The following is a 26756-nucleotide window of genomic DNA, read 5'->3' on the forward strand; positions in this document are numbered from 1 at the left end:
AATGCTCATTGTGTGATTACTGTGGCGAGGAAAACCTAGACTCGGAGTAATGTAGGCTACCTGTAAGTAACCGAGGCATCCCACAACAGTGGAGGAAGCACTTAGGTCCACTAGAGTGCAGCAGTGCGCAACTAACGAGAGCAGTGAGCTGTGAGGCAGTGAGACACAAGCCGCAAGCCGAGCCGCAAGCCGAGCCGAGTCGAGCCGCGCCGCGAGGAGGAGAAAGGCGGAGGCTCTGCGGCGATCCTGCGGCGATCTTGCGATCCTTGTGATCTTGCGGCGGACCTGCGGCGGACCTACCACGGGGTGTCAGACAGCGGGAGCTGGGGACAAAAGCCGCGAGGCAGAGAGTGGCGGCGGCGGCCCCTGCAGACCTGCGGCTGATCTGAAACTGCTGATTGAAGCTGCTGCCGCGGTGAGATTGACAGCGGGAATCAGAGGGAGGAGGTGAGGTGCGGCTTTCCTGCAATCAAGCACAGCACAGCACAGCGCAGCAATGCATAGCTGAGTCCTGTGGTCGCAGCGGGCGCGGCACTGTGAGCTTTGTGGTGGACCTGAAGCCACAGAAGTCTCAGAACTGTGCTAAGGGCGTGAGTGGGCATCGTGAGTGGCGGGCCAAGGATTCCTGCGGCGCTGTAGGGACAGAGTGTGCCTTGAACAGGTCTCCCAAAGCAGCTGTTTTGGGCTGTGTGTCTTCTCCGCCTCCCATCCCACGACATCCCACAACTTATTGGCACTGTTATTGGGGATCCAGCGCAGGAACTCCGAGGCTGCGGGCAGCGCGAGGCTCTTCTAGCGGCGCAGTGCTGCAGTGCAGTCAGACGGAGGACACTTGATGGAGGACTTGATTGGAAAAAAGGCCTGAAGAGAGAGTATCATCGGCCTTTTTGCTGGGCGGAGTGAGGTAGGAGAGGCAGGACCTGGATCTTGACGGTCCCCCCCCCTCACATCTTCTTTGCAGACGGGCAGAGTGGAGCTTGAGCTAGTGCAAGGGATATATGCAGGAGGCTCGCTCGCTCCCACTTCCAGGATAAAACCAAAACCGATAGAACTAGCATTGGGGAAAAAGCTCCAACGCCTTGGGGATACGCCGGTTTTTCGGTTTGACAGTCTCTCTGTGCAGTGCAGCACAGTGGGGAGAATATCAGAGCACCGGGAGCAACGTAGCGCCGATCCTGAGTAGCAGTAGCGGAAGAGCACCGAGCAGTGTTCAAGGCTCTCTTCCAGGTGCTGGTGCAGAAGCTGGCAGGAGATTAGGAGTGCGGAGTAAGTGGCAACTGAAGCAGATTACGTTTACCGATAATCCCTGACAGAGCTGACAGTCGCCGGAGCTGTGGCCCACAGTCCATAGTGTCGCCAACGACAGAGGAGACAAGAGTACCCCAAAGCGGCAGGGGGGCAGAGGTAGCAGCGATAGCTGAGGCAAGACAGCGGAGGGAAGAGCCGCAAGTTAAAAGTAGCGGCAAGGTCAAGAAGAGTAACAATAAGCCCAGAGAGTGCCTAACACATAGGGGCACAAAGAAGGAACACGTTCAAAAGAAGAAGTAGCGTTTTATTATACCAGTAAAAGCGCCCTCGATCAGTTCTACCCCCCAGCCCGAACAAAGAACAGGGGATATGCGGTCAGGAAAAATTCGCCAAGTCCCGACTAGAAAAAATAAGAGAAGTGTGACCACAAAAGACCAAGTTAAATCGGCAAACAAATCCGCAAATAAAAGCAAAACAAAAGAGGACCAAAATCTACAAATAAAGAGTTTGATCCCAATCACAACTTCAGAACTGTTCAAATTCGGGGGGAAGCACTCAAAACATAAATTCCATTTTTTAAAAGATCCGATGGCGACAATCTATGCAACGACGGAGGAGGCACAAAGTTTACAAAGTCCCATAAAGCCAATACATTCAACAACACCAAAAGAATTGGGAGACAAATGCCAGGAAGCAGAGTTAAGACCACCACAACAGTGGCAACAAAAAAGAGGAAAGGATGCAGAAGGAAATGAAGAGACACCGGTCAAAGAGAAATCCGCTTTAAAAAAATGGCTACTGAAAACATCAGCACAAATACATATACCCCCAGCCTATCATGCGTCAATTGCAGCAACGCATGAAAAAAGCAAGGAGGAAAAAGTAGGTCAATGCGGGGGTCAAGTTATACCACAAGGAATCACCCAAAAGATAGACTGGTCAAGATCTTTTTCAATCACCGAGGAAGACGATCTGATAAAAATACTAGAACATAACACGCAAAGGGAGGAGGAATCAGGGGCAAACAGGCAAGAGAAACACAAAGAAATGGGTCCGCTACAAAAATTGGAAAAGGAAGCTGAAAGTGGAGCATTTTCAACCCCCATTAAGCATACCCACTGCCCCAACCTTTGGAAAAAAACAAATAAGGGGCAAACTGTTTCTCCACAAGGAAACAAAAAAATACAGTCTCCAATTACCATCTCTTCAGTAAGCGGGTTCGACTCCATATCAGGGTTTCTACCACAACCGATAAACACAGAGACGGTCACTTGGAGCGACTCGCTATTAAGAAGTCTACAGCAAGCTATTACCGTTTTGAATTTTCAATCAGATAAACTAGACGTGCAGGTAGACTTAATGAATTTGATCGCAACTCACATAGCAGGAATCAATACAAAGTTGGATAAAATTACAGATCAAATAACCAAAGGAACAAACAAAGACAACCAAAGCAGTAACAAAGCATTAGACCAAAGCTGCGGATGCGGCAAAATAATAGATAAATTGGCTTCTTTACCAGAAATTCTGACCGAAATTCTACGGGCAGCACAAATAACAAGACAAACAGAAGAAACATTGTGCCAAGAAACTAAAGGAAAAAGCACAAAGCTTGAAAAACAAAGGAATACGAGGCGAAACATTGAATCTGCAGACATTACAGCTATAAGCGAGCCAAACATAAGCGACCCAAATATAATAAATGATAAGAGGAATATGTACAGCAAAAACAACACCCCTGCTTCACCAAGTGCTTGGGAAAATCAAACTAAAAGACAACGTAAAAAAGCAAGGAAAGCTAGGAAGAACGCTATCCTAAAAACCAAACAGGAAAAAAGACAAAATTATGCCATATTCACATATAAAAGTAACAAAAATACGTTAGAGCAGGCACACGATTTCCCAAAAGCAGAACTGACCATTCAAGAAATAAACACACTAGACTATCCAGGGCCTCTTTACATTTCCAAAGAATGTAATCAGGGGTCACCAGAAAATCTCAAAATCAAAACACAGAAAGGACAGGAAGTAACTGAACAAAGATTTGAAAAAATTAATACAGAGAAAGAGAAAGATACCACGATTAAAAGGGAAAAGAACAAAGTAACAATGGGACTACAGGATACTGAATTAAGATCATTGGAAAAAGTACCAGTAGAAAAAACTGACGATGGCTTAAAAAACCCGGACCAAAGGAAAATAATCATAAGAAGAACCGTTGAAGATAAACCAATCTCGCCAAAATGGGGAAAGAGTATCAGTCAACCCATAGAACGACCCTCGAGTACTGATACCCAATTGTTAATCACTTTGGATAAAAAAGGCAGGACTTGCAATGCGTTAGTGGGGAAAATATACAAGGAAAACGCCAGGACACCGACTAGTTACAGAACCAGGGAGGATAAAAGAGGTCAAAGCGAGGAGGTAGTCCCAACGTCAAAACTAAGCCCAAAAGAAAAATCTACGATAGAGCCCCTGAGTAAAATTAAGGTCTGGGAAAAGATAGGGAAAAAAAGCGAACAAAAGCAAAACCACAAACCTCAATTGGAGCCGACAGAAACAGGCTGTAAACTAATCTTTAAGCCGGAATACCAAACAAAAGGAAAAAGGGATACATTAAACAGGGGCAACCTAATGAGACTATTCAGAGAAATTCCAAAATTAAGGGAAATTCCATCGTCTGAACTCTTGGCGGTAGAATTTATCCAACTAAATAAGGAGACCGAACTGGAAGTAAGTAGAACAACATGGGCATCAGCAGAGACAACGGAACGGATCTTCTCCACAGGGGAGATCTTTGCAACTTGGGGTATAATAATATCTTACCCACCTCTAATAAAATATCCATACCCACTATTAAATGACGACGCACCACGGCTGCCTAATACAAACGGAAAGACTTTCTCAGTATTAAAAGGAGCTAGAAGTATGCCAACAAACCAAGAGACAAGTAGGGAGACAAGTGAAAATAACATTACCCTTAGACAAACAACCACCCATTCTGACGGAAATGAAGACTGGTCCTGGATACCATACAACCTGAATTTACATCGATCCTGATGATAATAATACAGTAATTGGGGAACAAATTAAGAAAACCACCAAGCAAAATGATAAAAAAATTACAATATGTTCCTGGAATGTCCATGGTTTCAAAGAAATGCAAAAGGACCAAGACACCATTGCTTTCTTAAGTAAATTCAACATAATCCTGCTACAAGAAACGTGGAATATGACACCTGAACACATAGCAGGATACGAAGAACATCATATAATGGCAGAAAAATTCGCAAAGTATGGACACCCACGAGGGGGGTTGTCCGTATATACGACAACAGAATATGACTGGAAAACAGAGGAAATGGATTCCGGAGAAAACTGGATTCAAGTAATCAAATTGGAATGCAAGCAGTCTATAAACGGAGAGGGGAAAAAACTATTAATTCTAAACATATACATTCATCCTGACAAGAATAAGAAAAAGGAAAAACTGTTAAACCTAATAAATTTAATAAAAACGCTACAAATTACACATCCAATTTGACAGGGGGAAAATCCAATAAGAATGTACATCAAAAAACAGTAAACGAGCTGGAAATACTAGGTCTTGTCATCCTGAATGGAAATATGAAGGGAGATCAACCGGCAGGTATCACCTTTTCATGCGGGAAAAAACAATCAATTATAGATTATACAATAATCAGCAAAGACCTAATTCCCTTGATCAACAACTTCTGCATTATAACAAGACCGGAAAGCGACCACTTTCCTCAGGAAACAGTCTTATATTTAGACATCAAGCAAAAAGAGTGTGTAGCATCTCTAGTTGCACTGCCTGAAACGTATAATTTACGAAAACTCAAATGGAGAGGAATAATAATGGAAGAGATAATGGATATGGTAAGAAAACACATAGAGAATGCTGAGGAGCCATCTGTATATCCATTAGTAAAACATTGGGAAAAATTACATACGTTACTCTTGGATAAATTTCCAACAAAACCAGGAGGTAAAGGCCTGCAAGTGGCTAAAAAAGATCCATGGTATACAACACACCTGGGAAACAAAAAAAAAACATTGCCAAGGAGGTAAGACAAAAAGCGAAAGCAATCACAACGGGAAAACACATAGATAACAATAAGATTCAAAAAATGAGAAAAGAATACAAGGAAGAATGTAGAGTGGAAAAAAGGAAATATAAAGAAAAGATATGGGGGGACCTGCTGTGGGCAAGTAAATTTCCAAATAGCAGGGAATTTTGGGGCTTAATTAACAAATTAATGAAAGGATATGGAACGACGGCCAACATTGGAATAAACGAAACAACGTGGTTGGAATACATCGACAAATTGTATAATCCGAAAAGCGGACCACAAGAGAACGATGCATTAAGTACACAAGAAGGCAAAGGAAAAGAACTTACCCTTGAGACAACCGGTATAAAAAGGGAACAAGTACTAGATGTGACCGGCTGGGAAGCTAATGAGCAAACACCATTGACAACTGAAAAAAATACAACATTTTTTATTAAAAAATTGAAGGCTGAAGGAGCAGCAGGACCAAATGGTCTACCAAACGCCCTGTTCAAACGAGACCCTGACATCTGGGCTAAATACCTTACACCACTTTTTAACCAAGTGTTTTGTGATAACAACATCCCACAGTCCTGGAGTGGTAACCTTTTCCACCCAATTTACAAGAGCGGCTGTAGATCAGAACCCGGGAATTATAGGTTGATAGCCCTCATTGATGTTGAGGCTAAACTCTATGCCTCATGCATATTGCAACACCTACAAGAATGGACGGAGGAAAATAACATCATCCCTAAATTTCAAACTGGCTTCAGACAAGGCATGGGGACCATCTCAAACCTATCCGCATTGACGATCTTGACAGAAAAGGCTGAAAGAAAAAAGGAAGTATTACTGGCCTGCTACATTGACTTGAAATCTGCTTTTGACAGAGTACCACGTGACCATCTGTGGAATAAACTGAAAGCATGGGGTCTCCCACAGCCACTGATAAAAGCTTTAGAATCGTTATACAGCGAAACATGGGCTACTGTAAAACTAGGAGACGGAAGTAGAGTATCATCGAAAATAAACATAACAAATGGACTAAAACAAGGTTGTGTTCTCTCTCCATGTTTATTTAACTTATACTTGGCAGATTTAAACAATTATTTGTTACAAGTAAACGGACACCCACCAAAGTTGGCAAACGAGCCAATCCAATTTCTGCAATATGCAGACGATATCGTGTTGTTGAGCCAAACTCCGATAGGGCTGCAAAGGACCGTAAATAAACTCATTGACTACCTGGATATCCAAGGTCTGGAATTGAACAAATCAAAAACAAAGGTGGTAAGACTTGTGGGCCCGAGACAAGGGAAATACAAATGGTATACAAAAAACACACAAATAGAGGAAATAGGGGTTTATAAATACTTGGGCATCAAAATGGCAAGAAATCTATCCCGGATAGACCATAAAAAGGAGATCACAGCAAAAGCCAATTCACTAATATTTGCCTACAAACAGTTGCACAAAAAATTGGAATGCCCTTCAAATGGGCACCTTCTAAAAATCATGGCAGCGCAAGTGCTCCCAACCTTGTCCTATGGATTGGAAACTTGGCATGGCCAAGAAATTAACATCTTAAACAAACTACAGATAAAGGTCTACAAAACAGTATTTAATCTCTTTAAAGGTTCCTCGCCGGCACAGATACGTTTGGAATTTGGACTTCAGAATCAAGAATTTCAAAGGAAAGCAATCTTGGTAAAATTATGCAGGAAACTTAGAACAGCGGAATTGGGAACTTTGGACAATTTATGTTGGACAGAAATAAAACTACAATACGAACAAAGAAATCCAAACACGTGGGGTGATCATTTGCGGATTGCCCTGGAAGAACTGGAGATTGAGGAAGTATGGAAGAGCACGTTGGAAAGGGCGTCCTTCAATAAAGTCTGCAACAACAGGGCAAAAGCACTATCCTTAGTAGAAGACAAAAGGAGACTAGCAAAACGCCGCCATGCTTGGGTTATAATAAATTCGTACACAAGCTTAAAACCACAACCCTATCTTGCAGCCCATTTCCGACTGTCACTCAAAAGAAAGTTCATGGCATATAGATTTGGTGATTTTTGCTCGAAGGACTTAGCCCCCTCCTGGAAAAGTAACCATCAAAAAAAGGCATGTCGTTTATGTGGGTACCATACAGAAACTTTAAGCCACTTACTGTGTGTCTGCGAAATAATAAAAGCGGAAAGAAGGAATTTGCTAAAAACACCCTTCATTGATTTAAACATTCGCACTTGCAGACATGCGGTGACAAGCTGGATGGGCGCCACATCGAACATTTTAATATGTCGGGGGATAAAATTCATGATAATAGTTGAAAATTTACTTATGAAAGCCAGAAACGACTAAAGGTCCGGTGCCAGATAAGAAATTTTTAACAGTATTTTTAAATATTTTAACTGAGTGGAAAATGCTTCTTTTTTAACCTTTGTATGAAATGAAATGTGTTTTACATGCTTTATGGTTATGACAAACCAAATAAAGTTAATTTTGACTGACTGACACTTAGGCCACTGAGACTCCCCACCTGGGAAGGTTTGCTGCCTCAATGAAGTGGGTGACTCTCCACCAGGGTGTGGAGCGAGGGTCCATACCGATGAAGCCACCTAGGAGGCCACCTGCCCCAAGCTAAATGATGCATTTTGCCCTGCAATCTCACATACTGCACAGTTTTCCGACCTAGTTCCTCTTCAAATTGTCCGTGTCTCATGTGATGTTCAAGGGTTCAGCGGATTAAGGCACTGGGTCACAGTTATAGAGTTGCACCTGCAAGTTCCAATCTTTGGACAAGGCTGATGTCTGTCTCCCTTCCTCTTTCATGTATCCGTTTTCTTAGCTGGTGGGTCAGCTACCTGGCATACATACTACACAGTCGCGTACTTTGATGCTTAACAAAGTTAAAACATCAACATAGTAAACGGTTAACGGTTTTCTTATTTTCGATTATTTCCCCTCGGAGGAACTACGCACCTGCCTAATGTCTGAAAGAAAACAGAAAATACAAATTGAAAGGACGAGCTAATGAAAGAGCGGGGGAAGGCGGACGGTCCGCGTTCTCATAGCTTTGGTTAAATGAACTTGAATGACTATGGTGTCTCGTTTACAGTTAATTAGTCAGGCAAATGAGCTGCTTAAATGTCAATTATGACGAGTCTACTTTAACATTAGCCACCCCTGACCGCGGTACTTTAAAGAAAATCTCAGTGAAATGCAGGACTGTGCCATATTTGTAGGCAACAGCGACACCCAGTGGCTCTTACAGAACACTTCTCGAATTCGAGTGTCCGTCCGTCCTCTGATCCGTGTCTCTGAATACACTTTTTCCCGGTAACTGACCACCATAATAACACTACAGTTAGATTCAATGGGCCCGAGTGATATTACAGAGGCAAGGTTTCACAATTCTGGAATACTAAAAATGAACAACCTGGGGGCATATTCACAAAGAAATGAATGGCGCAGCGCACTGCGAGTAATTGAACAGCGCCACGGCCCACGATGCGTCTTTTCAAAAACACTGGGATGCGCCCTATTCACAAGAATACGGTGCACCCCACAGTGTTTTCCACTTGCGCTGCGCAAAAAAAATCTACCTAGCACAAACAGAGACGCCCTTGCGCCTTGGTGCAAGGGTGCCTGGGTTGAAAAGTTGAACTCAGACACCTTCCTGTGTATAAACAATCATTAAAGGGGATTTGCTCTTTCTATGTGTACAGCAAAAACTAGCAGCAATATTGATATTTCACCTCGTTGTGCCAATCTAATGCCTTCTTTTAGTGGCGTTAGTTTCAGACACTTTCTCAGATTTACAGATCCTTGTAAATCTGGGGCAGCGTCAAAAAAGCAATGGGAGTTACGGTGGAATGCCCACAGCAACACCCATTGCACATCCTTTTCACCCAAATACCTGTGTGAAAGGGTATGATATTCACAAAGCAGGGTTAAGCCACACAAAGTGGTTTAATGCTGCTTTGTACATATGGAGCAGAGAAATGCGCCAACAGAGCATCCTAAAAAGTGACGCTCTGGTGGCGCAATGCCCATGTAAATATTCCCCCAGTATGTTTGTATGCTAGTATCGCTGTTGCACCTGCTGTTTGGAAAACTGCCTTTTTTGCCTATAAACTGTGCTTATTTAGCCCCTTTGAAAGCTCTGACAAGTAGATAGATAGATAGACAGACAGATAGATAAATAGATAGACAGATAGACAGATAGATAGATAGATAGATAGATAGATAGATAGATAGATAGATAGATAGATAGATAGATAGATAGATAGATAGATAGATAGATAGATAGATAGATAGATAGATAGATAGATAGATAGATAGATAGATAGATAGATAGATAGATAGATACTGTTGCTATGATTCTTTTGCGACCTTTTAGTATTCCTGGTATTTTGCAAGGAAAGCAGCACTATTATGACAGAGTACAGTACAATACTAGTGAGAAAATTCGGGTGGCTAATGCATTTGCTGAGAATTCTGCGTGTGATCTCCGGTCATAGGTTTCAATCACTGAATAGCTCAGAAGAATAATATGCCAGAGTACAATACATAACTTGTAGAGCGTGTATGTCACAGATATCCCTTTCATGCAAGGTAGCCCAATTGCATAAAGCTTCTTTTGGCGCGAGCTTTATTTAACCTGTAGGTCAGAAGTTACATTCAGATAAAATAGCTGAGTGAGTTATGCACTGCACTCACTGCTAACAACTGCATATCACCCGCAATGCATAATTAATATTTTCGGGCGAGCGACCAGGTAAAGCACCAGGTAAAGCACGCAGAAATCATTGTGGCAATACAGATATTGTTTGTTATTATTTCCCAAACACATAATAACACACGTGAATAGAGATTAGGTACAGATCTCTACAGCAATTACATTAACCAACTGAGCTAACAATGCACTATTGTAATCGGAGCCACGCTAGATTGAGATACATCTTCGCGGCATTTGTTTTGAACCCGTAACTTATTTTAAAATAGATCCTCTGTGACTAATGAAGCATGTACGTCATTTAGGGGTCGCAACTGTGGCCGCTGGCTTGTCTCCTGCCGCTACTGGCACTGCCATTGCAAACCCCGGTCAGAGAGGTCACTAAGGTATAAGGTGTACATTTATTTGCATAGTTAATTAAAACCGTTGCAAAATGCCAAAATTATCAACAGAAAAGAACGCAATTTATATACATTTACAACGCATTCCTTCATAATTATTAATTTTAAAAGCTTCTAAAAAATAAAAAGAATGACATTTCTAAAATGAAGCAGCTTGAACAGCGAAATGTATAATTTCTGTTCCATTGCTGCCACAGCATTCCAGACCATCAAACCAAACTTTTTGCCGACCATTGACAAGCCCTTCTAACCTTGGCGAACCACCCCTCTTTTCCGTATGACATGCCCTCAGGTACTGTACTGTCCGGCCTCCGCGTACTGCAGATGTAAAAGTTAATTTCTTAGAGGGGAATTTCTTGAGTGCGCCTCAGGACATTTGCACATTAGTTCCCCACATAAATTCCTTGGGGCAGATTTATGAAGGCCTTGCGCCGCCGGTGCGTCACTTTTTCCCATGTTAAAAATGACGCACCGGCGGCGCAAGGCCTTCATAAATCTGCCCCCTAATGTCTCCATTTCAGGCATTTTACTATTGCAGTTTCAGATACTTCACCAGGCTGCAATTCAGTTGTGGATCGTTTGGTGCAAAGCATGCCAGTAGAGCTTGCCTCCTGGTGCGAATGCCCTGCTGATTAAAGTGTCGCCTCAACAGTTGATTCATAGCTGACATAGGCCCAACCCATTTAAACTGCTATAAAGATATTCCGCTGCAGGTGATTTGGAATGTTGTTCTATCTCCCTCCATAGCTGTTCATTTAGTGTACCATGTGGAGCTTTTCGTACTTTGTGCCATGCAATGGTGAATGCGCCTTGCCTCGCAACTGTTTGTTTTTGAACACCGAATTCAAGCCTAATTTGCGCCGGTGAGATGTGTTTGGGCAGCCCAAAGATGATCCTATATACAGTTGTTACTATGGCATCAAGTATTTTAGAGTCTCTGCCTTTCTGAGCTTCGCTGCCATAGGTGATTGTTGGCGGCAGTTTTTGCCCAAACTACCTCAATCAAAGGGAGGATCGATGGCCCCATCAACTTTGAATGTAGTGTTTTTAAAGTGGAAGCCAGTATTAGGCCTTTGCGCCTAATGCTATTCTTCTGTGATGCAAAGAGACCCCTGCTATCGAACTTCACGCCCAGGTATTTGTATTCCACTGCATTTGAGAGGTCACTAAAGGAGTGGCAGGAAAAGAAGTTAACAAGCTTTGGCATAGCCAATAGGTCTCGCCTTTTGGACCTTATAAGTGTTTATCCACGCAACAGTTGATGTTGTTGCACCAAGGATATTGTGCTGCATAACTAAATACTTAGAAGGTACCAAAAGCGAGACCTATGGCTATGCCAATGCTTGTTGCATGTAGGAAGTGGGAGGCAGGAGACTGGGCTTGGAATCAGAGGGTGCAGATATGTTTTGGGAGGGTGGCAGGTATGTCTCGGGAGGGTGGCACGTATGTCTCTGTGAACACGTTTAGACCTTCCTTCTCGCTTAGAGATCGCAACCCAACCAAGCTCAAACAGACACTGAGATTGGCCGTTTGACGCTCACATATGCCAATCCTTGTCTATTTTGAGGTGAAGTGACACTTTCGTCTTGAAGGAACTTCACTCAACATGGGCTAGATCCTGTTTGATGAAGGTTTCTCCCGCATGGCCCATTAGCTACGAGCAACTGCAGGAAAGCGGAGGCTGCAACTTCATCAGCCGGGTTTCTTAAGTTGGCTACATTTGAAATGAAGACTAACAACCTAATCAACTAATAACGTCATTTGATTAGGTCAAGCTGTAGTTGACTTGCGCATTGCATTGTCCGGCTCCAGCAAGAGAGGTGCGGTCATTGACATCATGGGAGCGTCTAAGGGAGCTAACCACAGCTGCAAAGCTGTGTGCAATCTGAAAACCTATGGTTTAGGAGTGGATTAAAAGTACATTTCACCTGTAATATAAGTTGTGTGGAGAAAAGCACTATCCACATTGCCACAACACACATCTGTGTAATCAAGGGAACGCCTTTCCCATGCACTCGGGAGGGGGGCGGGCTCAAAGTAACAAAAGGAAGGATTGGGTTAATGGTGGGTGCATGGTGGTAGGATGACTGGAACAAGCACAACAACTCAAAAAAGAAACCCAAGTATCGTCAGGGGCAACTGAAGAATCCCAAAAGAAACCCAAGCCCGATAATCTTTCCGGAAAAGGGTTTAAAAGAAACATATGTGACATACAACATAAACCATAAAAAGCTCAACTCGCATTTAGTTATTTAGTTGTAGGCAGCACATCGTCCTGTACTCTGGCGGACTCAGGCAGGTTCATACAGGCGTGGAGGAGGGGGTGTGGTGTCCACAAGTAGCCTTGTGCAGGGAAAGAGGTGCCATGTGTGAAGAAATCGGTAGGGGTGGTTAGATGAGCACCTCGCTCACTGGGGAAAAGGAAGGCTCACTTTGGAAGGGCACCAAAGTAACATCACGCACGGAAAGAGGTGCGCGTGTGAAGAAATCGGTGGGGATGGGTGCGGGGGTCAAATGAAGCACCGCTCTCGCTGGGGAAAAGGAATGCTCACTTTGGGAGAGCGCCGTAAAAAAAAAAGAAAGCAGTCAGAAATGTTATTAGTGAACAATATTACACACGTCGACTTCTACAGAGCGGTGCGGGGGTCACATGAATCACCGCGATCGCTTGGGAGAAAAATCTCCTCCCCACGCTCCACTAATTTAAATAAAACAACCCCCCCAAAAAAATGACATGTGGCCCGTTCGCATTGCTGATAAACAAATGTCTGTGTAGCGACAGTAAATCAGAGACAGCTGGAGAAAACAATGTTAATGTTAATGTTAACTGGATTTGTAAAGCGCAGCTGCTACCCAAAGGTGTCCTGGCGCTAAGGTGAGGTCCTACCCGTGGAATACCTAAGTGGGTGTAGCTGGTTAGTTGTTAAAGAGCCACGTTTTTAGGGACTTCCTGAAGGCCAACAAATTGGTCTTACCTCTTAGATTTATTTATTTATTTATTTATACGATTTGTATAGCGCGCAAATACCCTGGGGTGTCTCTGCACTGAACAAGGCTGAAGAGGCGCTAGGTGGTATTACTGATTAAAGAGCCATGTTTTTGTTTGTTTTCGGAATACCATCAAGGATGGACTATTTTTAATGTGGAGGGGGAGGGTGTTCCTCAATCTGGATACGGCCACTATGAATCGTCTGTCTCCCCAGGTCACTTTTTTTGTACGCGGGATTGGGAGCAGATGGGCCGTGAATGAACGTAGAGCTCTTTTAGGAGTGTATATGCACAAAGCTTTTTTTAAGAACTCCGGCCCAATGTTATTCATGGCTTTATACACGATGCGCAGGGCTTTAAATTTAGTGCGGCTTTTGACTGGGACCCAGTGAAGTTGACGAATAATAGGGGATATTGAAGAAAACTTTGGGGTGGTGGTCAAAATTCTTGCTGCCGCATTCTGTATTAACTGCATTTTATTAAGGACTTTTTCTTGTGCATTTAATAGAAGTCCATTAGAGTAGTCACCCTTAGATTTTTACCAAGGTACACATGAGGGTCTTGCCTGCACTGGGAGGAAGAAAAGGTAGATGTTTTCTAACCATTCTGAGGGTAAAGAAAGAGGAGGAGACAACAGCATTTGCATGGCTAACAAAAGATAACTTGTCATCAAATATTACCCCTAGGTTCCTAACCTTGGTGACAGGTAATGGAGGGGTCCAGCTCAGTAGGCCACCGCGATGGGGACCAAGAAGGGGTGAGGCTGCCAAAAATCACGACCTCCGTTTTGTCGGAAGTAAGTTTTAAGCAGTTACAGTCCATCCAAGAACTAATAGCCATTATACCTTCTTGAAAATTGGCTGCAACTGCTCCTCCATCATTATGTATAGACAATACCAACTGGGTATCATCGGCATATGATGTTAGCTTTATTCCGTATGATTTAATGACCCTCGCCAAGTCCGACACATAGGTGTTGAATAATGTCGGGCTTAGCGAGGATCCTTGGGAAACTCCACAAGGGAGAGTAAAAACGGGGGAGTAGTAGCCATCAAGTTTGACTGACTGTTTACGGTCAGATAGAAAGGAAGTCAGAAGCGATTTTGCCTTGTGATGGATGCCAATGGAGGATACACAGTCGATCAAGGTGGTGTGATCGACCGTGTCAAAGGCCGCGGATAAGTCCAATAGTATCAGGACTGCCGCGCCGCCTTGATCAATGATCATTCTGATTTTGTCTGATGCCTTTATTAATGCCGTTTCAGTCCCATGACCCTTCCTGAATCCAAATTGGGTGTCGTCCAGCATTGTTCTGGTCGATGTAATGGGACAGCTGGGTATTCATGATTTTTTCAAATAATTTGGATGGGAAGGGAAGGGAGGCGATTGGTCTGTAGCTTTTTGGTTCTGTAGGATCGAGATTGTTTTTTTTTAATAAGGGCTTAATGTAGGGGAAGCCTGATCCAGGCCTTAGCTGCATTGGTGATGAAACTTTTACCCCCCCAGTTTGCTTTTTTTTATTCGTGGGGTTGTTACAAGCTTGGCATCTGATGAACGGAGTGTTCTTTTGGGTATATGCCAGCAGATTTGTTGCCTTAAAAAGTCTGAACCAGATCCTTGCAGGGCCTTGAACACCAGGCAAAGTGCCTTAAATTGGGTGCAATATTTGACTGGTAGCCAGTGGAGTTTTTTTTATAGATGGGGAAATGGATGCATATTTAGGGATACCTGTAAGGAGTCTAGCCACTGCATTCTGCGGCATTTGCAATTTATGCATGGAGCCTTCTTGAACTTAAGGTATATACCATTGCAATAGTCCAGCCTGGACAATACCAGGGCTAAAACTACTATTTGTTGTGCAATTTTCGGAAGTAGGGGGATTATTTTCCTGCAGGTTCTGAGAATGAGTGAGGTGGTTGAGGTCACTGCTTTGATCTGGTATTTAAAAATTAAAGTGTCATCAATCCAAACTCCCAAGTTCTTCACCTATTTGGTGGGGGGTGGTGAAGGGCCAAGAGCAGATGGCCAGCAGTTTGGGGTCTAAAAGGAGGGGTTGTTGCCAAAAAGTACCAACTTCCTTATTGCTGGAGTTGAGCTTTAAGCAGTTCTGTGTCATCCACTCACTCACTGTATACATACAGTTCTGAAGCCTATAAGCAGTATTGCTAGTTTATCTGGTCGAATATTGACCACAATTTGGGTATCGTCAGCGTATGATGTGAGATTAAACCCAAAAGTCTCGATAAGCTGGGCAAGTGAAGAAACATAAATGTTAAAAAGTGTGGGGCTCAGGGAGGATCCCTGGGGAACTCCACAGGGTAAGGAGAAAGCTTCAGCCTTGAACTTATCTAGTTTAACCATTTGAGTTCTATCTGAAAGATAGCAGCAGGGTGTGGTGGACCGTATCAAATGCCGCCAAGAGGTTCAGCATGATCAGGGAGGCACTTCCTCCCTGATCAAGAATGGCCCTAATCTCTTCCGTGGATTTGAAGTGCCGTTTCCGTACTATGTCCTTCTCAAAACCCATATTGGGTGGGGTCAAAACGAATGAGGAATTGGTTGAGCTGAGCATTTATGTTTTTTTCAATAATCTTCGCTGGAAGGGGCAGTCTGGAGATGGGTCTAAAATTGTTTGGATCATTGGCGTCTAAGTTGTTTTTTTTTTAAAAGGGGAAGGATGTAAGCCTGTTTCCAGTCCTTTGGGAAGTATCCTTCCTTGTACTTAGCATTAAAAATAGATGTGAGTTTACCTGCCACTGTCATAGCCGCGCGTTTTACAGTTTCGATAGGGCAAGGATCGAGAGGGGAGCCTGACTTCGCCTGGATGAGGATTTTGAAAGTGTCTTCATTTGTAAGGGGATTACAAGAATTAAAAACGGTGTTCTTTTTTTAGGCTTTTGGTAAAGTGGTAGGTGTAGAGGAAAAGTTGCTATTTGACATGTTTGAGAAGACTGAGAAGATGGCATTAACTTTATCAAAAAATAACTTTGCTATGTTGTTACACAGGTCTTGGCTTGTGGGGGTGGGTGCAGTGACAGGATGAGCTAAGGATTTGACAATTTTAAACAGAGTTTTAGCCTGGTTTTTCACCTCCTGAATTTTTTTTGTTAAATATTTTTGTTTAGTGCTGTGAAGTAGCTGTTTATACTGGGCATGACCCTGTTTGTATACTTTTTTCTTTTCTTCATTATAGTCCTTCCTCCAGCACCTTTCCTGATGCTTGCAAACCAGCTTTTGGTCCTTGAGTTCACCGGAGTACCAGGGGGGCTGAGGGGCGCTGTCTGTGGATACGTACCTTTTTCACGGGGGCTAATTCATTTCCTGCTTTAGTTAACCAATTAGTGTAGCAATAGGTTCCCCGGTCAAGGTTTTGTAGGGAGCGGAAAATTGGTAGCAGCAAGAAATTTGTTTAGATCTTCGGCCTCAATGTTTTTCCATGCCCTTGTTTCGAGGTATCTTTTGGAGGGTTTGGGGACTGAGAGGCATGATGAGGTGAGTTTGAACAGAACAGGTGAGTGGTCGGACCATAAAAGGGGGAGAAGGCCTGTGAAGGATATTTGGGGATGGTTAGAGAAGATACCGTCCAAGGTATGCCCTGCTTGGTGCGTGGATCCTGTGACTAGCTGTTTTAGATTCCCTGATGACATAAGGTCTAGCAAGCTGGCTGTAACTATATCTTAGGTTGATTCCAAGTGGAAATTGAAGTCACCTAGAATGGTATAAGCAGTGGAGTTTAGTCCTATTTCTAAAAGGTTGCCAGCTTGTTCAATGAAGCGGTTCCTCTGCCCAGGGGGTCTGTAGATAACAGAACCTCTAAAGGAATCGTGGTGAGAGAGGTAAATACTAAAGTCTAATGCTTCGCATTCTTCATTCTTTAATGGCTGAAAGGATGAAGTGATGGAGTTATGATGTATCACTGCAAGCCCACCCCCGTTTGAGTGGTCTGTTAAGTGAAAAGCATAGATAGTCAACAGGTGTCGCTTTCACTAAGTCAGGGCCTGAGGCATCATCAGTCCAGGTCTCTGTAACAAAGGCAATCATTATCCCCTCATCTTCAAGAAAGGAGGCGCCTTCTGTGCTGTGCTCAACCAGGGATCTTGCATTAATAAGGGCGCAGTTCCACGCAGGTTTAGGGGAGATTTTGCCGCTCCTACTCAGTTTTTTTTCCCTATACGCCACCACAGGTTGGTTGATAATATTCGGTAGATAACTATTACAACCAGGGCAAATTCTGCAGGTTTGAGGGGGATTGCCATCAGGAAGAAGTTTATGGCAGTTTTGGGTCATCTTGGACCCCTTTAGGGCTATAGGCTCGGCGCACGAGTAGGTGCGGGAATTGGTACTATCTGATGCAGATTGGGTCGGGGGACTGGCGCTGAGCGTGGAACTAGCGCGACAGGCACAGACGGGCTTGCCTTTGGTGTGCCTTCGGCGCGCAAGCGGCGCGCCCGCTGCACGCGTCCGCTGCGTGTCCGCGACTGCATCTGAAAAAATACCGGCAGGGTCTCAACAGCCAGACCGCTGACCGGAAACCTCCCAAGATGGCGGCGGTCCCACGTTTAACTGCGGGCCAATTTAAAACTGGGCCTATCAGCCGATAGATCCACATAGTGCAAAAGACCTGTTAAAATCCCCCCAGCACCTCTCCTGCCCCATAAAAAAAAAAAAAAATCGTATTATTCACAGGTTAAGAAAGATACCCCAGATCGGATATAAAAGCAGCGAATGCAATGTTAATAACACACAATAGCAGCAAAAGTTAAAATAAAGTCTTGTCTTTCCCGGCTGTGCTTCAGGAGGACTCCACCTAGCATGCTGTGTTGGTCTCGGATTAAATACCGGCAGGGTCTCAACAGCTAGACCGCTGACTGGAATCATCCCAAGATGGCAGCGGTCTCGCGTTTTAACTGTGGGCCAATTTAAAACTGTGGACTATCAGCCGATAGATCCACGTAGTGCAAAAGTGCTGTTAAAATCCCACCAGCACCTCTCCTGCTCCGTAAAAAACACCCAAATCGTATTATTCACAGGCTAAGAAAGATGCCCCAGATCGGATATAAAAGCAGCAGATGCAATCTTAATAACACACAATAGCAGCAAAAGTTAAAATAAAGTCTTGTCTCTCCTGGCTGTGCCTCAGAAGGACTCGGAAAGTGAATGTGCACATGAAGCACTGAATGTTGCAGGAAAGTATGTCGTGCCTGCAGAAGGAACAAGAGTGGGCGACGCTTTTAAGACACTAATGGGAACGGGAGTTGTGAGGGCGCATGCAAAAGTGAAAGAGATCGCGTGTGCTTATGCGCGTGAGAGTAAGCTGGTCGCCGTATTGGAAGCACTTCCAAAAGCCAGTTACTAAATGTCTCGCTGACAGCGCTTGCACGCTGGATCAGCGAGACCTAATAAGTGCCCTCATGAGCCTTTTAACACTTTACTTATCATGCAGCAAACCGGGATCTTTGACTGCCATAAATGCATTCATCAGTGTAACTCTGACCACTGGATTAAAAGAAATGTTACCGTCATCCCTGAGTGGGGTCCCTGGCCTGAGCTACCTTCGCAGCCCGTTGTGAAGGTGGTGTGTGCTCAATAAGAAAATAACCATTGCAAAAAGGCCTAGGCAGACGACAGGGAAAAGGAAGAGTACATGGCCTGGAGTAACAGAGGATCTAGAAGAGAGGACAGGCCACGCCAGACAGACAGGTGAGCCAGAGATAAAAAGACATCTGTGACACAGGTGGGGAAGAGATAGTAAAAAAGAGAGAGAAGAAAAAACAAATGTGTCACACTGACAGATGAGAAAGACACTGCTTTGAGTCACATAAACAGAGAAGGGGCGCGTTTGACAAAGGTGATAAAGAACGGTTTACAAAGAGACAGCCAATGGAGTAGAAAAGAGACATCTGAAAGAAAAGATAAACAGATGACCGACAAATGAAAACGAGACAGCTCAACAGTAAAGAACGGAAGAGTAGGAGACATGAGTTAGAGGAGCAATGGTGTGCGAGAACTTAAAAGTGAGACAGAGAGAGAGGTATACACGTGGAAGAGAGAGAGGAGTAATGAACAAACAGGATCGAAAGAATAGCTGTGAGGTGGGGAATGGACACATAGGTTAGGGGTTGCCACAGGTCGCATGAGACTCTTGGATTGCCCTTTGAAGCCCTTGGCACTGCTTTTACTATTCATTCTCCACTGTAGTGGCAAAACCAGTGACAAGAACAGAGGAGCATGGGCAGTCAGCCTTGCGAATGTCGGGGCTCCTCCGTTCTTGTTTTCCTCTGATTTATTATCATACCAATAATAATTAATAGTCTATCATTCAGAATTAGTCTAATAAAAATGGAGCACCAGGAGCTCTAACAGGACATTCACTGACAGCTGAACTTAGTTAAATAAAATGCTTTTACATGTATGTTGTGTACTTGTATGCAGGTGAGACCGTGTTTGTGTGTGTGTGTGGGTGTGTGTGTGAGAGAGAGAACTTGAATAAGTGTGTTTGAGGATCTGTTTTTATGTGTGAGCTTGATTGTGTGCGTGAGAGTGAGTGTGAGTGAATGAAAATAAGAATGAGTGTGAAGGGTGTTAGCAAAAACCAGGGAATGTGAAGGAGAATGAATGCCAGTGAGAGTGAGTTGCAGTGAGTGAATGTAACTGTGAATGAGAATGGATGTGCCAGAGTGAGAATAAGTGAAAACGAGTAAATAGGAGTAAAAGTGAGTGTGAGCAGGAATGTATGAGAGGGATAGAGCAAAGGAGAATGTGAGTGAGAGTGAATGTATATGAATGAGGGATTCAGAGTGCCACCATTAAGTGAGACTGAGTCAGAAAAAATGCATGAGTGGGAGTAAGAATGAGTGGAAGAGTGTGAGTACGAATATATATGTGAGTGTAAATGAGAGTGAGTATAAATGGATGAGAATGAGTGAGTGCAAGTAAGAGTAAGTGAGGATGAGTGAGTGCAAGTGAATGAGACTGAATGAGCTTGAGTGAGAATGAGTGTGAATGAATGAACGTAATTTAGCTTGAGAAAGAATGCGCTGTTATGCTTGCACATCTTCAGTTGGCCATGGCATACTGGAGGTAATTCTTGGCTTATAGTGGCACACAGGACAAAAGACTCGCACTGGCATACTAGATACAATTCTTAGCAATAAAATACTGTCATTGCCATTCTAGAGGTAATACTTAGCATTTGGGGACACCCATCGAACACCTCCTAAACTAATTTTCCTGCTTGTCATCTCACCAAGTAGTGCAAGTCAAGGGGGTTCGCATCCTCCACTAACAGGAGATGCCTGGGTTACATTTCCAAGGTGGCTTCACCTTTTGAAGCTTCCTGCCTTAGAATGGCATTCTGGCCTGGAGGAGGTGTGAAGAACCTCCACCCAGAGCAGGCATTCTTCCTGGGCTCTGAGAGCAAAATCATGTTTGGTGGTGGCAGGCTGGCTAAGACTAGTCAGAGGCCACATTAGTGTTTGATAGGTTATCGGGGGGGCACCTCTAAAATCCCCTCTGTGTGCATTTAATAACAAATCCTACACTGGCATCAGTGTGGATTTATTACGATGAGATGTTTGGTACCCAACATTCCTCGGTACAGTGAAACTATTATGGTGCTGGGGCACCCCTAATGATGGGTGTCCAGCCTATGTACTTTATATGTACTCTATGTGGCTTCCCTGCACACTTACAATATCCAATAATGGACTTAGATATTGTAGGGCCATATCTGCTCAGGCAGATATGACCACAAATGTGATATAGTGCACCCTGCCTTAGAGCAGTAAGGCCTGCAGTAGGGGTGACTTAACTATACCTCATGCAGTGTCTGTGGGCATGGCACTCTGTTTTTCATGCCATGTTGACTCTTCCGTTTTCTCTGCAGCAAGACTCACAGGGTGCAATGGCAGTTTGCATGGTCTTGGTGGAGTCCCATCAGTGGCACAATTTATGCTGCAGCCCCCTCTTCAGTACGAATGCCAAAGGTACCAGGGGTCCCTTTTACAAAGGACTTATCAGGGTTGCTGAAGTTGTGCCAATTGTGGTATAGTTTTGGTAAAGAGCTTTGCTATCCAGGTTCCAAGTGCATTTGCATTTAAAATTGCATCATGTTCCAGGCAAAAAGTGGGGAGTATCTGTGGCAAAAGAGGCACTTTCCTGCAAGATGACAGGAGAATTCCATATAAAATAAAATGTTGTGCACAATTGGGAAGCTCCTATTGAGTATTAACACCAAAAGAAAAAAGTGTTCCCTGAATGTAAGCAATAGAATGATTCAAGTCATTCAATGTAGTGGATGGTAACGGATCGATACTCCAGGGGCAAACACAAGAAGAAGAGGGAAGACTTTGAATAAGAAGCAAGCAATGTTGACTTGAAAGCCAACCAATTATATGCAATGGACCGAACCAAAGCACCTTGTAAGTATTAATATTGTCCCCAGCATGTATTTTTAGACAAAAAGGGTTGGAAACCCATTTTTGTCCCCAGTATGAGTCGTGTTCAGGAACAGCTTTCAGACAAGCATCACCAAAGATTTGTAACAGCAGAATTTTGTCTATGCCTGAAGAAAATATTTTTGATTCAGGTGAACTACCAACCTTTTATCCAATGTGCTTCATCATGGGTTATCTGCAAAGGCTGCCATAGAGAGTTCAAAATATCCCACTTTATTGCACAATATGTAAAACCATTACATTTGATTTTCTCATTCTAGTTGATAGGAGAGCATTAGTTTCTGCAATAACCCATATTTTACATATTAATTGGTCTCATTATTTTTTATTGTACTCATTTATTGTTTTTCTTTTAAATGATCTGAGTTTTAAAATGTTAAGATATTTATCTCAAAATACTGTCGTTATTTTGGTGTTTGGAAAACTCGATCACCGCCTCACAGGAACTTGCCGACCACTTCCACAACTAAATAGCAACTATCTACAATAACTATGATCCCTCTACCCTCCAACCTCCTCAGCATCTCATTGACCACCTGCGACCACCTGCTTACCACATGCGAACAACTCAGCACACCGAACACTACCACTCTTATGGACTCCATCCACTCAGCAGCACCTACTTACCCCTGCCCCCACTGACTTTTCAACCTTAGAAGAGATGAGATCAGCTACCACCTCACCACCATCCTCAAAACTCTGATAACCACAGCCACCTTTACCAAAGCCTGGAAACACGCTGAGGTCAAACCCCTCCTCAAGAAACATTCTGCAGGCCCCAGTAAGCTCCACAACTACCATCCAATCTCACTGCTCCCAATCCATGCCAAAGTGCTGGAGAAGGCCATTAAACTCCAACTCACCAAACACCTGGAGAGAAAGAACCCAGTGGACCATTCCTAATCAGGCTTCAGAACCAACCACAGCACCTAGACAGCTCTGATTGCCACAACAGATGACATCCACACCCCACTCGACAGAAGAGAATCAGCTACCCTGATCCTGCTTGACTTCTCTTAAGCCTTTGACGCAGTCTCCCCCCTTACGCTCATCTATCACCTATGCCAGATTGGTACCACAGACGTTGCACTCCGATAGATGGCATCCATTCTCACAGGACGCAGCCAGAGAGTTTCCCTCCCTCCCTTCACATCGCAAGCCAAGCACACAATCTGTAGTGTCCCCCAAGGCTATTCCCTCAGCACAACCCGTTCCAACATCTATATGACACCACTCGCAGACATCATCAGATCGCACAACAACAATATTATCTCTGATGCCAATGACACTCAGCTCATCTACTAGCTTTCAGCTGATACCTCCTTGACAAAGACCAACTTCTACAACTGTATGAAGAGCGTTTCAGCCTGGATGAAGGACAACTACCTGAAGCTCAATACAGATAAAACTGAAGTCCTGATCTTTGGCAAACACACTGCTCTCTGGAACAACTACTGGTGGCCATTGGAACATGGACCCACCCCCATGCCAAAAGACCACACCTGCAACCTCGGCATCATCCTCAACAGTAAACTCACCATGAAACGTCAGTTCAGTGCAGTATCCTCAACCTGTTGCTCGTGCCCCATATGGTCAGCAGATTTTCAAGTGGCTCCCCACCAACACCAGGAAGACGGTGACACAGGCTATCATCACCTGCCAACTACGGCAATGCACTCTATCCTGGCATCACCACTGCACTCATGCAAAGACTCCAGACTATACAGAACACAGACTGATGTTCAACCTGCCCAAGAGAAACCACATCACCTAGCACATGAGGACCTCCACTGGCCCCAAGTCTAGAAGAGATACAATTTCAAGTGCCTAACCCACGCCTACAAAACCTTTCAGGACCAAGGACCCGCCTACATAAACTACCACTTTGACTTCCACCAACTCCCCAGGAACCTCCGCTCCACACACTTCACTCTTGCACAAATCCCTCGCATATACCCTGCTGCGCAACACGGGCACTCTTTCTCCTATCTCGCGTAGCCAAAGCCTGGAACACCCTTCCCCACCTCCACCTTACCACCCCCTCACTAACCCACGTCAGGAAGGTGCTCAAGGCTGGCTCATCTACTGAGACATGCTGCAAGTGCCTAGATACCCTCTCGGGTGACAAGCCACACTTTACAAATACGACCTGATTAAATGATTGATATTAATTGTAGTTAAAAGTTTTATTGTCTGAGCAATAAAAATCATTACAATGTAAAAAACTCTGAAAAAATCTGCATTTTAACAACTATACAACAGTCACAATCAGAGTCTATACATGATAAAACTAAAGGGCCTGGCTACAGAGGTTTTCCATCTACAAAAGAGAAACTTACAATTTTATCAAGTCTATAAGAATTGACTTCTAAAAACATTATCAATCATATTCAAGATTTAGTGCAAGGTAGCACTAAAGTGCTTATGTTTTTACAGTATATTATAGTTAATATAAAATAGGACAAAAATCATCTCCTAAAAACAATACCAATCATAATATTTTGGTTTTGTTGTACATGCACTGTAGGAAAGTAGCATCTGCTTCCATGGTTATCCCCACTTTTTGCTTGATGTAGCACTGTTTCTGACTAGTCTGACTGGGATACTGGTAATCAGGACCCCAGTCTCTCTGCTTTCTCCCCTAAATTGTTAGGTTAGGAACTTAGATTCCTCCCAGATTGGATACTGGGGTACCCTTATCAGTCCCTAGTATATGGTACTAAGGTAGCCATGGCATAGGTGCCCCAGAGGTCCCCCATAGGCTGAATCATGTATTATGCCCTTATGGGAGAACATTCAAACTATCTCTACAGGCCTGCCATTGCAGCCTGTGTATGCTGGTACTAGCACCACTTCAGAATATATAGATTTCCCTATATTTAAGGTCACTGCACTTAAAACCTATGTCAACCCTACAGCAGGCCTTTTCAATGGGGTTTCTTAAGGGTCCACTGGGAAGGGTCTTTCTTCTTTCAAATTACAATCACGACTCCCACACTGATTTGTACAGAGAACACAGTCATGTTCCTACACTGCACATGACCTTCGTGGGGCTCCTAGAGCCTTACCTTGGGTGGATCCTTGGTTCCTGGCACTTTTATATCCTCTGACTATTGTCTTGACTTGAGTCGAGGTTTGTATACCACTATTTTAGTATATGGATTGGTCTTTCCCTGGGGACCACTGTCTATTCTATGCTACTTATGTACCACATGCATTGCTCTCAGGAAAACCTTGCTATGCGACTCATCACCCAAAGGAGGGCTAAGAATTTCTCACAAAAAACAGTTACTTATTGTGAGTCAGATTGCTTCGGGTTTGTGGGAGTTCACACACTACTGACCTCAATCACCTAGTTTAAAATAATTTGCTCATAATTTTAGTAATTAGCTGACATGCATTTTGTATTTCAGTGCTTTTATTTAGTGCACTGATGGAGTTCAGTGTAAGAAAGCGCTATCTAATTTTCTTTTTAGTCACTCTGACTCAGTCAGGAAAGTTAGCAGTGAATCACTAAGAGCTTCTATATTTTGCTCCTCCTTGTCTCACCAGCTGAAAAATGTCCCTCTCTGAATGGGCACCACAAAGGTTTGGCCTTCCTCCTCCTCTTTTTGATGAACAAGTTTTGTTGACCTTAAGACTCTGAGCGCTTTACCACTGCTAACCAGTGCTAAGTGCATGTGCTTCTCCCTAAAAATGATGCCATTGGTGTGTACCTGAGTAGCATGTTTGTAGGCATGGGTGTGAAATTCCACTCTGCTCATGGAGTTTGCAGAGCTTTTCTCACTCTGTGCTTCACGTAGCGCATTGAGTTCCTCGCTTGCACTCGCAAACATTAAGTTGGAGAGCGCAAGCAAGTAAACGTTTACTCCAGACCACCTCCTGATGAGATTTCTCAATGCGGTCAGTCGTGGATGTCCAGGACTGCTTGCACTGAGAAACCTTCCGTTCACGTTGAGGAAGCTGCCGCTCAAGCAGAAATTCTACTAGAGAAGCAGAATGAAACAGCGTCCTCTTGCACTGCACATGGCGCGATTTGCACTGATTTTCCAGCACTAAAAATAAACGCGAATGGCGCAACCTAAGAATTCTGTTGCTTGCCATACTCCACGTATCACAGCAGAGTTTTTGGGTCACTTCGGAACTCCGCAAACTTTGCACATGTCTACATATTTGTTGTACTGGTAAGACCCTTATAAATTGGTATACCATATACACAGGGCCTGTACTTCAAATTCTACTAGTGGGCTGCAGCACTGATTGAGCCTCCCACAGAAGTAGCTTCTCAGACCTGTCCCAGATCTTCCACTGCAGCGCTAGTGTGTGCAGTTTTGGCATTTAAAACTACATCCCAAGCCTCAATCTCTCATTTTATTACATATACGTCTCCCCTAAGGTAGTCCCTAAGGCAGGGTCCTTTGTAAGTAAAAGGTAGGACATTTACTTTTATGTTTTACATGTCCTGGTAGTGACAAAAGCCTGTTTTATTGTACACTACTGTGAGGCCTACCCCTTTTATAGGCCAGCATTGAGAATTTCCTAATACACTTTAGTTTTAAGCTGTAATTCCTGATCAGTGGCTTTTTCATGTTTCATATATTTGGAATGGTAATGAGAAATCCTCCTTACTGGTGAAGTTGTATTTACCCGTACTGGTTTCAAAATGCCACTTTTAGGAAGTGGACGTTTCTCTGCACTTACTGCCCTGTGTGCCCCAATATGTGCATATACCAGGACTGGTGAGTATATTCAGAGTATTTCAGCCATCTGAATAAGTAAATAATTGTATTGCAGGCGATGAAATGGTAGTGTCTTTATTTAACAAGGTAAATCAAAGCTTAAACGTGATTCT

The sequence above is a fragment of the Lissotriton helveticus genome, chromosome 5_1 (assembly GCF_964261635.1).
Source record: "Lissotriton helveticus chromosome 5_1, aLisHel1.1, whole genome shotgun sequence".
Taxonomy (NCBI): Eukaryota; Metazoa; Chordata; class Amphibia; order Caudata; family Salamandridae; genus Lissotriton; species Lissotriton helveticus.